The 16,634-nt window shown below is 44.4% G+C and overlaps 1 protein-coding gene across 1 annotated transcript in view; it reads left to right on the top strand.

Annotated features, from left to right (window-relative positions):
• Positions 1 to 6,130: 6,130 nt before the first annotated feature.
• Positions 6,131 to 16,634, top strand: part of LOC103377436 (cadherin-12-like) — an 87,008-nt gene continuing 76,504 nt past the window's right edge. The window contains exon 1 of the mRNA XM_008308248.3: positions 6,131 to 6,638. The gene's annotated coding sequence lies outside the window, so the exon portion shown is untranslated. The remainder of the gene's footprint in view (positions 6,639 to 16,634) is intronic.

The following is a 16,634-nucleotide window of genomic DNA, read 5'->3' as shown; positions in this document are numbered from 1 at the left end:
GCTGATAATTAAAAAAAAGAAAGAGAAGCAGCTCTGAGGAGAGAAGGTCTGACGCTGCTGCTGAAGCTCCAGGTCTGAGTCGACCAATCAGCTCATCGTTCTGGTCCGACTTCACACTGAGGCTGTGTTTGATATTAAAAGATGATTTTTTATTTTAATATTTCTTGGACACCTTCTCATTCAGTAAATCCATCTTTAAACATGTTTGTAAAAATGTTCAGTTCTCCTCACAGAGAAACCAGCGCCGACTCTGAGGCTCAAACCAAGGCTGACGTTCCTATTGGACAAAACAAATAAAAGTTCACACCTTAGGAATCACTGCTGTAAGAAGGGGAGCACTAACCAACCGTCCAGTATGTGACCCTCGACCCTCAACATTCACCAACTCATTTATGTCATGTTCGATACAGTTCAGGATCCCGTGTTAGAGGAGGGGACCAACGGTTCTACTGTAATCGGTTCTAAGGGACAGGAATCAGAGGCTGTCACATGATGAACACATTCCACATCAGCTGCTGCAGCAAACGGGAGCAGAGTTTGGACGACGGGGGAGGGGGGGGAGAGGGGGAGGAAACACATTAAATGTGGTGCAGATATGAAGCAGACCTATATGGGCTGCAGCCCGCAGAGTTTGGAGAGATATTGGATGAGTGAAAGGCTGGAGATGAAGAGCCAGGAGGCGCCGTGGAGCAGAAACCAACTGGATTCTCTGCAGGCTGTGAATTTTGCACCATATTAACTTTTTTTTTTTTTCCTGAACGCAGCCCACATCCTCACACTCAGGTATCTTCAGCGTCGCTCCAGCAGCACCTCCTCACCTGCAGCACTCCACTCTGAACAGCGCCTCCTGTTGTTTCCCGTTTTGAAAAGTAATAAACCTAAAGAGCGTTCCGGGCAGGTCGACCATGTGACGGTCAGTGCTGCATGTGTCAGGTGACCTGCTGTTCGTCCCGCTGTGCTCCTGTCATGTGATGGAGGAACACGCTGCGCCTCCGTCCACTGATGGAGATGAGCCAATACTGGGAGGTGCAGTGAAAATGTGTGAGGGGAGAGTGGAGCCACTCTCTGCTGTCTGTTTCACTCTGTGGTACTAAAGGTAGGGGCAGGGGGCCTTCCCAGGGGCATGGAGCAAAACAAATGATTGTGTATTTTAATATTGATTCATATTAAAACTAGGGCCGTGTATTGGCAAGAGTCGGACGATACGATACGTGTCACGATACAGGGACAACGATTTGACAATGTTTTTTCAATAGTCCAACACCAGGAATATTGGACTGGGAATTGGTGAGAAAAAAATCAATAACTGATGGAGGAGGAGATTGATACGGGATCAGGAAATGGAGAGATCACAACGTTTCAGTGTATTTATATTTTCTTACAGCCCTAAATCAAGGAACAGTTAAAGAAGAAGAAGTCCATTCATACATTACTTGTTTTACAAGTATACGTATATATTTATATATATATGTTTTAGTATTGGTGCAGCGCTGCCGTCGACTGAGCTGCTTTTAAATGTGCTCCAGGAATAAACTTTGACTCCACTCTATATTGTAAATAATCTGAAGAAATCTGCAGTGGAGCCAAAGCAGAATGAAAACATCACAGCAGTTCTGGAGAACACAGTACTGTTCACTGACTCAGGTTAGTACTTTTTCCAATAGCACAGTTTTCCCCGGGACAGAGTACTTGAGCAGATCTCCACCACGGTACAGTTTAATGTTCGCAGGTAAAGAAATAAACAGCTCCGTGAAGAAACACAAGGCAATAAAAAGAGGATTTACACCTGAACCGAAGAGAAATGAAGAAAAACAAAACGTGATCAACAGCAGCGACGCCGTCGTTTAAGAGGAGGAGAAACAGGGATTTACTGTGAGCGGAGCCGCATGATGGTCATGTGACACGTGAGTGTGTGTGTGTGTGTGTTTTAAATGACAGATAATGACTTTAAACCACAGCTCCTGGTCTTCCTGTACGTGTGTGTGTGTGTGTGTGTGTGAGATTAGCAGCTGAAACACTGAGTGATTCTCTGCAGCTCTCTCTCCTCTGCCTCCACTGCCTCCATTGTGTTTCTGACAATAACTCCAACAATTGTCTTTAAAAGCCGTTCAATAAACTGCTGTCAGTCTCATTAAAGACTGGAGCTACAGTACCATCAGCTCTGCTCGTGCACGTCCACATGCACGGCTGGAGCAGGGCTGGAGAGAAGGACATGGATGATGTAAGAGCTGGCAGTTCCCCACCTCTGTCCCCCAGGGACTGAATTTTAAAATCCTGAAAACACCCTCGACTGAGGTACTATGATACCTGTAAGAACATGAATGTAAGTACAAAGTACTTCTGTATATACTATATAATACTGCGTTGTGTTCAATGTTGGACACTGCTGCTGGTCTGGGGTCCCACTCCGCCTGGACCACCCTGGTTTGGAGGAACGTTACCCTGGGTAAATTAAACATCAGGCTCAAAATGGGTTTGAATTTTTCCAAAAGGCAGAGCGGAGCTGACAGGAGGCAGCAGCCGATATCACACCGCCACAGATCTGCTGTGCTGCTTCAGGATAACGCCTGTCCCTCTTCCCCAGGATAATTGCCGAGGCTCAGACAGGAAGCAGGCGGCGGACCACAGCTCCAGATGCCCTCTTCTGGGCCAGACTTCCCTCAGGACCGGACTGGACTCGTCTCAAGCCGTGTGATCCAGAGAGGGCGGGTTTCATTAGCTTGGAGGCTAACAAGAAGGAGGACACCTGGGTCCTTGTTGTCCCGCAGCCATGGAGCTCCTGTCATCCCCAGTCATGGTCCAGGAAAATCAAACAATATATAATTGGATTCTTTTTTTTTCCTCCCTGCACAAATTTCTCTTTTCAAAATGAAAGAAAAAGGAACACGGCGTGCTACATGAGGACACTGTGGGTGTCCAGAAAATTCTGGGTGGGGGGTGGGGGGGAAATGTCTTCTGTTTTAAACTAAAGACTAAAACTATATATATATGTATGTATTTAAATGTGCCTAAATATATACACACATAGATTATATAAATATACAGTTAAGTATATTTAAGAGCGTCCCTGCAGGGTTTCTCTGGACTCAGCAGTTCTGGATGACTTGCTGCTGCTCCCGGATCAGTCCAGTCCAGATGGCACACCACGGCCCACCAGGACTCCATTTTTAATCCTCCTGGAGCTTGTCGACAAAGCAGGACTGGGACGGAGCGTCAATCAGGGCGGTTTGGAGCGGAGAGAATTTTTTTCTGACGTTGCACAGGACAGTGGAATGTCCCACATCAGAATGTGTCTTTGGACGAGAAAAGGGAGGAAGTGGGGAAGGACAGAGAAGAGAGGGGTGAGAGGAGGAACGTCCTGGCCTCAGAAGACGCTCTGACATTTCACCGAAGGTCAGGCTGCGCTGCCGCTGAACTTGTTCCAAACCCGTCGTGGCGTTGTGTTTTCACAGGTTATTTCATCCATGCTGCAGGTTTTAGTGTGTTTGTATTTCAGCTCAGAGAGTTCAGATGTGAAGTAAATATATATGAGACTCACAGTAAAACTGAATCCCTGGACAGACCTGAGGACGGACTACAGTGATGACCTGGAGCTCTGAAACCCTGGACACACACACACACACACTCAGACACAGACCTGAGACTCAGACCTTCCTATAAAGTCTGTGAACTCTGAATCACTTTCATTTAGTCCTGAGACTTGAATCCAACATATGTTCTTCTTCTAATGCGTGTCCTGGACCAGTACCAGCGAGGAACTGGACCCGACCGGATCTCATCAACTCCCCAGTCTTTGCCTTCGACTCAGAGCTCTGTGGATTCGAACCCTGACCCTAATCTAATCTCCTCTGTCCTGCCTGTGACTCAGAGACTCCACTACACCACAGCTACTCTGTGGTCTACAGAAAACCATCCACCTCCCAAACTAAAACAAACATAATGGTACAAATCAAGGTTTCCCAACCCCCGGGTCGTGGACCACAGACGCACTGTGGATGATTCTGTAAAATTATATAAAGTTATATTTTGAAAATAACTTTGTTATTGACACTCACTGGTGCGACCGATGATTTACTACGATATTATATTTTAGGAAAGTTTTGCTGAAATCTGATGAAATAATCTTCGACATGAATCAAAGTTCTCTTTCTCACCAGAATTGTAAATGAAAAGCAAACAGTGCAGCGCTCTAAAAATAAAGTACCAACGTGGATTAAGGAACGGAGCTCATAATAGTTTACTTTTATTGACTTGATTTCTTCTTCTTCTTTAGCAGCTTTTTTTTCTTTCTGAGAGCACAGTGTGAGGTGAACTTCAGTGGGAGAATTGTTAATAAGCTGAGGGAACGTTTACACCATCAAACCAACACGCAGTGATAATTCTGAATTAATGGCGTTGAGTTTATCCGTTAGCTTTAATTGGCCTCCTGAGGAGCGCGGTGGCTCGCTCCTCGTTTTTAAAAATTCCACGGTGCGACCACAGACAACATTATAACAAACATCCAACAGGAAGAGAGAAAAAAAATAAACGAGAACATTTTCATTAAACACATGTAGAACTGTAGGTCAGGACAAAACAAAAATCTGGGGCGTGGCCCATTAACAGCACCCAGAGAAGTTCTAACTGAGAATTCTTCAGAATTGGTTACCCAGAGAAGTTCTAACTGAGAATTCTCCAGAATAACTCGGAGTGGCCATTTGACTCAGCACAAAATCCACAAAAATATCCACAAAATCTGAAGGTTTGTCAACTGGACCACGGTGTGTCCGTTCATGACTGATATTGTGAACTTGTGTTGGCCATAACAGGGGGTACAATCTTAAAGCAGCGCTGAGCAGATTACACTTCTGAGTCAGGGGTCAAAGGTCATATTTTATGGTATATTTTATACCATTTGTTTCCGAAGTGAAGGAACTGATGCAGTGGGGAAAATTTAACAGATTTAAAATTTTATACCAGTTCAACCAACAGAACAAATCAAATCCGTTGGTTGACGTGATCAGCAAGATTTAAAATTTTATACCAGTTCAACCGATCAAATCAAATCCATTGGTTGACGTGATCAGCCGTTCGACCGATTTGAAGTCCATCGATGCTGAGAATTCGTAGGATTCAGACCAGCGTTTAATGAACTCCACTGCTGACAACCGAGACGTGAGAAGCGAGAGGTTCTGTCTCCGTCTGAGTCTTCACTACAGTCAGATGAAAATAAAGACATGACTAAATGCTAATGCCGCTCTAACCTTTCCTGTGGAGTGATGTGTGCCACCTTTGATTCTCCTCCACCACATCAAGGTCCAACTTTAAAGGTTAAAAAGCGGCTGGTTGCTCTTCAATATGCCGCCAAGAGACTAGATGACATCTGTGTTCTGCATGATCAAGTAGCCGACCCAGTAAATCACACAAGACCAGAAAAAAGAAAAAAAATGGAGGATTTAGGTCAGAGTCCCCAGACTTCAGAGGAACCAGTGAAGTTTTGATGTTTGGCTGATGTAATATTTCTCTGTGCTGATGTCTGAGGGTTGGGTCTCTCTCCATGAGGGGTTAGGGTATTAGCAGGAAGCAGCTGAGCGCCCCCCCCAGGTTAACACGGACCATTCTTCTCTGCCGTCTACTACATCACCGCCTCCACAGACAGGACACGTTGTTAAGTCACATTTCACGGCCATGTAATACATCCATGCACACAAGTGCTCCTTTAACCACCACATGACCTTCACTTCACTCTCTAATCTCTGGGATCCCAAGACCTGCTGCAGGTCGGTACCAATTAGTTCCTGTCAAAAAAACAAAAGTCCTTCAGGGAAGAAGTTCATCTAATTATCTCAGGCCGAGCCAATCAGATCTGATCTGTCAAGAGTTTAAATCAGGGGTCTCAAACTCCTGGGCCGTGGACACAAATCGGCCCCCAATTCCAGCCTCCAACCTTGAGTCTTGATGGTTTTAAACATAGCTTAGCATAAAGCAGTGAGGCTGTGGCTAACTTCAGAAACGACCACGATCCTCTGTCTGTACGTGTGGGTTGTTGGGGGTCTATGATGGGGGGGATTCTACTTATGCGCGGGAGCCCCAGGGGGGGGGGGGGGGGGGGGGGGGGGGGTTCTGCGGCTCGTGCCTCACGTTAATCCAATCACGAGTGTCGTTTGCCGCCGAGCCCGCACCGCTCACAAACCTCTCTCTCTCTCTCTCTCTCTGTTCCCTCACAGTCCCTCCCTCCCTCCTCCATCTCTCTCCCTCTCTCTCTCCATCACACTCTTCCTCACTCTCTGATGCCTGGTGCACACACACCAGCATCTCTCCTCTCCTCTCCTCTCTTCCTGCCACAGTCGTCGCTCTGTAACGCGCACACATTGTCGTCTCTCTACCTTCTCTCACCACACGGACGTCCAACATCTGGTACTATTGTTCTTGTATTTGAAGTACTGACTAATTCAAGTACACTCTGGAGAAAAAAAAAAGAAGAAAAAGAGCGGGACGATGAAAACCAAGCAGCTCAGAGAGATGAAGAAAGAGAGAATAATCTGAGGAACAGGAGTAAAGGAAGACGCATTCTTGTTACCGTCGCACGTCGAAGCTGGAGGACAGTTTGAATCAGTGGATGTTTGGATTAAACTCCTGAAGCTGCTGCACAACTCACGGTAAGAACGTCTTCTTTTCTCTCAGAGAGCAGAATTTAAACTGGTCCCTGGTCCTGGCTGCTGGTGCACCTCATGGACTCATGGCTCGTGGGTTAAAAACTGTTTCAAACCAACAGGCTGCTGTAGTGCAATCAATCCTGTGTCCTTGACAAGACGCAGTACTACAAAAAGAATCTTCAGACTGTGTACTCTTGTGTATTCCCCCCCTCCTGTACTTCCTGCTGCCTCGTTAGACTTAATGAAGCCAGAATCAAGTCACTAAGTGTCAGTTGAAGAAGACAAGTTCATGTGTCAACGACTCTTCACTCCAAAGGCACCGACCCCCGTTAGTAGGTCGGAGTTCTCCCGGATCATTAGCATACGAAAGGCGACTGTTGGAGTTCAGCCGAGCCGTTAAGACGCCGCAGCACGGCGGGGGGGTGGGGGGGGTCAGCAGGTTGATGAAACCTTCATCTTCATCATCTCCATCATCATCTTCATCACAAAATCTCTGGAGAAAGAACGGCTTTATCTTAGTCCCTGACAAATTAGAACAAACCCAGGAGGAAACTGCAGCGTCTCCTCAGAGGCACAGCTGGACTTGAACACATCGGTACCAGCACCGTGTGTTTGTTCTAACAGAGGAAGGTTTTCACCTCGGAGCTGCAGGGCACCGTAGGTCTGAGCGCTCAATCACCGGATTAGGATCAGTGCTTTTGTTTGCATACAGTCTGAATGCTAAAGGATCACACGAGTGTCCTTTCTGAGCCGGGGGGGGAAAAAAGGGATTAGAACCCAGAGAACGGTCAGAAAGAGGAGCGGGTCTGATGGGAATCTGATTTGTTCAGAAATATGAGCTCGCAGATGAAACCGAGTCGTCATTCCACAGCAGCAGATGTTGGTTTCTCTGAGCCACAAAAAAACAAAAAAAACAAAACAACCTTTGGATTTGTACTGATATTCTGGGATTTGAGCTGATGATGTTGGAGAAACAGCAGGTTGTTGGTTTGAGACTGGTAGTTTTACTAACCAACTAACTGAAGAATCAGGCTGTGAATGTTGCTGTTGAGTAAATATATGTAAAAAACAGTACCAACCTGAATCAGGGTCCAAAAAAATAGTTGGTGCATTAAGTTCTAGAGTTTTCTGATGACATGAAGAAGGTAAAACGTAATTAGTAACAGTACCAGTGATCAGTTCCTTTACTCCTAGTATTTTATTATCCAGTTACAAAGTGGTATACGGAAAACAACAGTTCTACCTTCTGGGTACTGGTACATTACTATATGACCGACTGGTAACGGTTCCTGCAGTTTTAGTACAATGCAGTTCCCTGGTACTGTTGCCTCCTGAGGCCCTGCTTCAGTATCACAGCTACCTGACAACAGTACTCTGTAGTAAACACTCTAACAGTACTGGCCAATGTTTAAACAGTACCAGGCCGTCCAACGACCAGGTACTGTAGAAGAACCAGGAAGTGCTCCTCAGAGATGAGGAGCTCCATCTGCTCTGAACTTTTGCCTCCGTTCTTACATCAGCTGCTGCTTGTCTTTAAATGGTTCTAAAGAACCGATCCCACTGATGGAATGCAGCGTCTCTGGCCACGAGAATCTCCGTCACCGCTGGCGTTTTAATGACTTTACAGTCTATTGTTTCAGCAGATGTACTGCAGATGATTCTCCCTCCCTCCCTGCCTCCTGTGAAACATTACCGCGTGTGGCTTTATTTCACAGATACACGCTGAAAAGCCTGCGCTGATTTTCAATCCCATCTTCTCCCCCAGATTAGATAAGAGGAAGCTGCGGCCCCTTTTTCTCCCCCTTCTTTAAGACCATCTAATGTGACTCACTTTGGTGTCAGAGGCAGCGAGGCGTTTTATCAGCCGGCTGCTGGAAACACCTGCTTTGGAATAATCAAATTACACCCAAGGATGAGGAGGGTTAAAAAAGGAAATGACGGAGCTGGACTTTCAGAGGTTAGTCTGCAGGAAAAATGAGCAGCCGGCGGTCAGGAATTCTGCTCGTGTTAAGGAGGAAAAATGAGGAGTTGTCCAGAATACTACAACGAGAATATATCAAATCGTAGAGTGGATTCAAGAGCAAAAAAAATTATATATATATATATATATATATATCTATAATAATGTTTGTAAAACACCACTGCAGCCTCTACCTCCAAATTAAAAAACAGTTCCAACGGACACTTCATTTTATCAAATTAAAGTTAACGACCAATCAGAAAATTCTTCCAATATCATTCTTTCAGGCTGAAGCAAAAACAGTTCCAGGAACTTCTTTTTGTTCCTAATGTGAATACTATAATATCATGACTGCAATGGAAACAATGTCAATAGTTCCCAGTACCGGTCCCTGTTCAAGTCCCTGTGATTGTCTACATGGACCTGGACTAGTTCACGTTGTGGCACGATAAACAGTACTAGGTACTTGGTTCTCAGTCAGTTCTCTTCCTGATCTGCTGGTCTGAAACGGTACCACGGCGCCTTCTGCTGTTGATCCAGCTTTAATCAAGTCCCCTTTCTTCACAGCCAATCAAATTACTCGAGCGTGGGCCGACATATTTAATTATGAAACTCTTTCCACCAGGTTTGATTAGTTTTTGGGATTAATTTAAGTCGGGTCACACGGTGGTGAGAATGAGCTGGATTATTGGTGCGAGCTCATAAATGACTTTTCTTTTCTTTTTTCTTTTTAATTGAAGAGTCTTTTGTGATTCAGTCTGAGAGCGACGCAGGCAGGAGTTCCTTTCTTAAATGAACCTGAAAATTTAAAACCTGCTGAAACGAAAATGAAACGTCCAAACACTGATCTAGAATAATCTGGCCCAATCTAATCTAACGGTAAACTAGTGAACTCATACTAGTCATTATAAATATTCTAACCCTAATGTAATCCTAATCTTATCTCCAGATTATCATGAACCTGCTAAACTAACACAATCCTTTAGCTCATTTCCTTTTACCGCCTGCTGTCGGTGAATGCTACGCTAACTTCAATTTGTCGTTAAGCAGCTGGTCAACGCCTCTGTCTAAAGATTTTATTAAATTTAAACAAAATAAAAAACTTCTGTTATCTTTGGAAAATTTTATTAAATTTAAACAAAATAAAAACATTATTTTTGGTAACTTCTGTTATCTTTGGAATACCAGAGTATTTACAGGCCACATTTACTGCATATTTCTGTTAACTTTGATCAAAACATGAGATTATCTGCATATTTCTGTTAACTTTGATCAAACCATGAGATTATCTGGAGCCCCCTCCCCTCAGTCAACCGACTCAGTTCTGTGATGAGCCTGTTGTCCACACTGTCAATGTCAAACACCTGTGTCAGACGACCCTACATTTACGCCTCATCCAGCCTCATCCAGCCTCATCCGACCCGGACCCCCACAGACCTCTCAGCTCCCACTCCTCACTGCTCTCAGACAATCAGCAGCAGCTCCTAAACGTGTGGCATTACGGTGGTGCAGTGATGGATGACTGCTGCTCTACGGCAGATATTGCCGTCGTTCCTGTTCTAAATGAAGAGCGAATGTGATTATTCATACACGTGTGTCTGCGCTTCTGTCAGACTTTGATTTTGGACAAACATTTTCTCTCCTGCTGCGGGGAGGACGAACCCCTGCAGGGATTCAACCTTTCACCCCTCCTGCCGCCTGTGAACAGACGCTGCTGTTTTTCTAGGAAAATAAAAACAACAATTCCACGGCTGCTGGTGGTTAATGTGACGTTTGACATGTGTGACAGCAGAAATGAAAACGCAAAAACAAACGGCGGGCCTCACGGCTAAACTACACAACGTTTGAATCAAACTTTCAAATATCACGTTAAAAATGAGCCGCGGTTTAATCCTGACAGACAAACATGGAAATTCATTCCGGGATCTGCACGTTCCCAGTCTTTGCCTCCAGGACCAGGTTTTTTGTTAAGGCGTGACGACGGCGTGCACGGCGGAGCAGAGAAAGTGTGTCATCAAATGAATTTAGAGAAAAGTCTTCAGCCTGGAGCAGCGCTGTTGTCACGCCCGGGTGCATCTGAGACGACGGCAGAAATACCTGTGCTTCGCTGACATTCTGCTGCTGCTGCAATTTAAAGGGAACGTTCAACCTTTTTTTAAACCTCCTCCAATTAGTGCAGTTGTGTGTCAGGAGACGTAGCTGCGCAAAAACAGAGAAGCTAAAGTTTACTTCAGGCTCGGTCGGTACCAGGAATGTCACGGTGACATTTGCGTGGCTTGTACTCCTGCCTTACATCATGAGGGTCATAGGTTCTAATCCCCACCTCTGTCTAGGCTGTGACACTGTCCTCACCTCCTGTCTGATTGGCTGCTGCTTCGTCTCTACCTCTAATATCAATTAAACAGCTGAGGTTCTGCACAGACAATCGCAGGACGAAGTCGGTTTGCCAAAATCGTCCGTACCTAGCGTTCAGCCGACTTCACAGTCACCTGACGGACATCTGTAATGTCCAGCTCCTGTGTCTGTGACTGGACTTGAACCTCCATCCAAACAGGCAGGCAGCGGCCGACTCTGTTTGGACTCCAAACCTTAAACATGCCGATCCCCCCGCTGCCCAGCGGCATTGTGGGAAAGATTTGCTGTCACTCAGGTGAATGAGTGTTAGTTTAGTGACCTGGAGGTGCAGGGAGATTGTAATGATTTCTGCCGCGGCTGCCGGAGGCCTGAGAGAGAGAGAGAGAGAGAGCGAGAGAGAGAGCGCCACTTAGACACAGATATGGAACGCTGCCGTTTGGATTGATTGGATTGTGCACAGAACTCCGTCAACATCAGCTGACTTATATTTTTCCAATTTTTTTCCAAAGATAATTGCTTGTAAGGATCGATACTTTTCATTCGATGGATATTTACTTTAATGCACGTTTAGACTTTAATGTACATCCATAAAGCTTTTATGAGAGCAGGGCTGACCAGCACCACTTTATACTGAGCTGCAGATGTTTGTCTGGACGTGGGAACAGTAAAGGTTTCAATAAATCATTTTCTGTTGTTGGTTTTTTGTTTTTTTTTCTCTCTGTTTTTCCAACTGTTTATTTATTTTTCATCATTTTTGTTTCGAACAAATCCAAAAGAACAGAACAGAATAGTTTGGTGTGAACCTGAAGCAGAAGTGACTGGAGGCCAATGGCAGAACGCAGAAAACAAAAAAAAAATTAGAATTTTTTTTTTTACAAGTATATGAAGTACATTTAGTGTAGTACAGTAGCAGACGTCAAATAAATTAATGATCAGATGAGTGTGTATGAAAATATGTATAAAAGTTCCTGCATACAGTATCTATAAAAATATATATATATCAATATATATATATATTTTATATAAATATATTTTCAAATACAAAGTGCCACTTTATTTCCCTGATATACCAGCCTTCCTGGTCCACTAGGGGGCATTTTCTGAATGAGTATGAATTTGAATTTGAAAGCTGAATAAATAAAAATCAGAGGGCCAGTGGGGGGGCACAAGCCCTCTGAATTTTTTATTTTTATTTTTTTACAGTTCTTTTTAAAAACCTACCACTGCACGAAGGCTTGTTGTGTATAATTAATGTAAACACTTGGCCTCTGCACAGGAGGGAGAGGATGAAACATCTGAGATAAACACAGATGTTAAAGGCAAATGTAAACAGATTTTATTGTAAATAATTAACGCAGCCGTTTCAATGAAAACCCTCTGTTTTCAAGGACACTCAGATAAGAAGGTGTGAACGCCGTCTGTCTCTGCTGATGAATTTTACCCTCTCAAAAACAAAAAACAAAAACAGAGCCATGATTGTTTTTTTCACCTTTGTCTTCAAGAGGACACTTCTCCTCTTTATTTCCTCAACACCCCCCAACCTCCCCCAACTTCCCCCCTCGGCAATTAATTCCGTCCCGGGCTGTCACATAAAATTTTCACTTTTATTCATCCACGTCAGGAGCCATCTTCATTTCATTAAAGAGAAATGTGCTCCTTAAATCCCATCATTTCCCAGCAGCCCCTGTGGAGGAGCCGCCGCTCTGACGCGGTCTCAACGCTTCATATCGGTCGAGCGTTTTCAGCTGACGGTGGAAGAAATGAGAGATTTCACAGAGTCCATAAAAGACCCCTTCACTGGATCACACTGCACCACCGCGCTTCCACAAGTAAATAAATGAGTTTGACGTCTGAGATAAGAGTCCGAGGACAGAAGGAGACACGGAGGACCAGGGGACAGGAAGACAGACATGAAGGTGTCCTGTAAACTGCTGTGTGTTGTTGCTCGACTTTCCGACAGTATTTGAATCAGTTCAGTTGCCTGAAGAACGACAACAACCAACAATAACAACAACAACAACACTGACACTGAATTACTGTAACAACAACAATAAACAACAACAACAACAACAATAAACAACATCACTCACTCACAAAAACCACATCTACGAATAATAACAACAACAACAACAAAGCCAGGACGACGTCCCATAAGTCTTTGCTCCTCAAGACATCGACTAATGTTAAGTTTGACCAAAGTTCTACAGAGAACTAGAACCAGAGACTGGACCTCAGGGTCTGATGAAGACCACCCTCCTCCTCCTCCTCCTCCTCCGTGACCACAGTCTGACTCCTGGGGACAGATGTTTGTGGTCCAGGGTTATTTCCTGACTTAGCTCCAGAGCCGGGTTCTCAGCTCTTTATTCCAGATATAAACCGTGAACCTGGAGCAGTGATAAAAACCTGCCTCTTCTCAGATTAAATGGAATAAGAAATCATCCTGACACAGTCCAGATCCTGGCCCAGGGTGAATCTTCTGCCCAGCCAGACTTCCTCAAGGTCAGCGCCGTCACACACACCACACACACACACACACCACACACAGTGGTGTGTGTTAGTGTGTGTGGTGTGTGTGTGTGGTGCTGATAAATAGGACTAGGTGTGAGGCAGCGGGGGTGAGTAAGGGGGAGGTTAATGCAGGGAGTTTACCTGTAAATGGAGGCCAGAGTCACTTTGTGTTCACGGTGACTGAGATTAAAGAGGAAACAGAGCAGAAGAGTTTCCATTATTAATGTCACAGGTCGGAAAAATAAGAAAATTAACTCCAACGATGAACCCAGGACTAACTAACCCAGGACTAACTAACCCAGGTCTAACTAACCCAGGTCTAACTAACTCTGGACTAACTAACCCAGGACTAACTGACCCAGGATTAACTAACCCAGGACTAACTAACCCAGGATTAACTAACCCAGGATTAACTAACCCAGGACTAACTAACCCAGGACTAACTAACCCAGGACTAACTAACCCAGGACTAACTAACCCAGGATTAACTAACTCTGGACTAACTGACCCAGGACTAACTATCTAAATCATTCATTTAAACCATAATTTCTTGACATTTTGAATATAAATATATAAATGATGATAAATTATCAATTATTTATTTTTTTTATCATTTATGTTGCCTATATATTTAGGAACATATATGTTACTAAAGCAAATGTAAATAGCAGTTTCGCTCTGATGACTTTTATTCTTGGACGTGACGTGAAGACAGGAGAGGACAGGTGAAAATCAGAGAAGAGCTGTGGACAGGAGTGGACAGGGAGACAGGACGTGTCTTCTTGGCATCAGGTTTTACAGATTGCACCTTTTACACAGGTGTTACATGGGATTCTGTCACCGTGGTTCTATAATTACCCACTGTGGTGTAGAATAAGTCGCCTGGAGGCTGAAGTCAAATCCAGTCCAGTCCAGGTCTTACTGATGAACCTGGTCCTGAAGAACCCCCGTCCAGTGACAGCTGTCCATCAGTACCAGTACCGTTGGACTGGGTCGTGGGGGTCCTTCTGACTGGAGGTGTTCAACAGTGAACAGTGATGCGTTCACTGCCCGGAGGAAACACCTGTGTGTGCTCCACGGTCTCTCAGGACCATCGGAGTCTTCATGTCACACAGTCAGTCAGTCAGTCAGTCAGTCAGTCAGTCAGTCAGTCAGTGACTGCGCAGCCTGTTGTTCTTTCTTCATCTCCACAGGCTGTTTCTGACTCTTCTTCATCAGTGCAGAAGAATGAGTCCCAGGAACCAGAAGTCAGAGTGAAATCCTCCCAAAGGATTGATTTCTTCAAAGTGACAGCTGTGGCTCCAGCCTGCAGAGTCTGGCTCCTGGGTAAAGACTCTCTTTGATTTCATGCTTGGAGAGAAATCAAACAACAATCACGTTCAGTGACTGTGAGTGAACGCAGCCTCCAACGTGTTCCTCCTTCAGGCCCCCTCACTGCAGATCATCACCATCGTCTCCTCCACCCTGACATCAACCACCACGAAAACATCTGAGGGTCTCTGACAATCACAGAAGTCCAGACCCCCCCCACATCACCCCCCCCTCCACTGACAACAATACAGTCTGATTCTTAAGGTTCCAGTTAAAACAACAAAAACCCTGGTCTTAAACAGATGTCCACCACTGTCCCACACATTTAAAAATAAATTTAGATAAAGATATTTCCACTCACAAAGAAGTGTAAAAGGATGTGATATATATTAGTGATGAATTGGTCCAGTAACAAACGACCGACGGTCCAGTAAGGGTCCACGGACCAGTGGTTGCCACAGAGGCAGTTGTCTAATGACTTCAACAAACTGACAGGAAGTGAATAAGATAACAAAGACTAATTCATCTGTGAAACGTTTGTGTGTTTGAAAGCGTCCGCTCTAAAAAATGAGTTCCCCGAGGAGCCGTTTAAAAACACGGCAGAATGTTATTAAGTTAGGATCTAAAAACCAGTCCTGTAGGAGCGTTTGTCTTCTGGTCCACCTCTGATCGTCCACACTGACAAATCCATCATGTTTGTTCGACGCAGCCGTGAATCATTTTTATTGCTCTGAGCTCATATTCATCACCTGGAATTTGGTCAAATTTAAAGAGAGAGGAGGGAAAGTGATGACTGATATCAAACCTCAGCCGCGACCGAGAAGTCATTAGATGTGAGCTGTGATGTGAGTGCATGAAAAAAAAAATACACTGGAGTTTCTCAATTAATTAATGAGAAAAAACTGCAGAATGATCAACAACGACTTGGTAAAAACGCCTTCACGTGCACTCATTGATTTCATGTTTAAACAGACGTTAAATCAATGTCCAGTTTTGCCCAGAAGGCAGTAATGGTAACAACAGGAGTATTCAGTGACAGGGTTGTTAGGATCAGCATCCAAATGTATGTACTAACTATACACAAATTCACATTACCATTTTTAAACTTACTCTGCAAAAAAAATTAACTGCAGTACCTCAGTAGACCCCTGGAGGTGCCAGATCCCTGACAAGTACTATTGCAAGAAGCTAGTCTAGTTTATCCAAAAATATCTGTCTCTCTCTCAGTACCATAAGTACCACCAGTACGACCAACATTCAAACCAGCAGCACCGATTTACACTTCACTGGTACGACCAGTAGGTGGCGAGAACTGTTTGCTGACTGCTTATCAGACAAAGACAATGAAGTACAATGGAGTAGTAGTAGTAGTAGTAGTAGTAATGAGAAAGTCACTTCACCAACTTTAGTGGGAATACGATATCCTGACATACCAAGTACCACCAGTGGGTCACGCCCCATGGCTTGAGAACCAACGTTTGACCCCAACAAGTCATTCTAAAATAGTGATTAACGAAACAGAGCGTCCATAAGTGTAGGTCAGTACACCGGGTCACATCATCAGGAGTCCTGAAAAAGTGCTGATGCACGTGGACTGTAGGAGGGTAGATTTACTGCTACTGTGTGTACCACGAAGTACAGCACGTGACGACAACACGCCGAGATTTGATTGGCTGACTGAAAACCTTCTCACCTCGGGTTCACCAGACGGGTTCTGGCGACGGGTCGACGTCTGTTGTATTTTTTTTTTTTGTTTGTTTTTTTTTACTTCAGTTTCAGTTACAGTAAAACGCTGGAAACTGCTGTAAAAATGTATACTTAAAAAAAAAGAAAAAAACAACAGTAAGTGAGACATGAGTTTTTCA

Source organism: Cynoglossus semilaevis, chromosome 3 (assembly GCF_000523025.1).
Source record: "Cynoglossus semilaevis isolate Cse_v1.0 chromosome 3, Cse_v1.0, whole genome shotgun sequence".
NCBI lineage: Eukaryota > Metazoa > Chordata > Actinopteri > Pleuronectiformes > Cynoglossidae > Cynoglossus > Cynoglossus semilaevis.
This window is presented reverse-complemented; position numbering and strand designations above follow the sequence as displayed.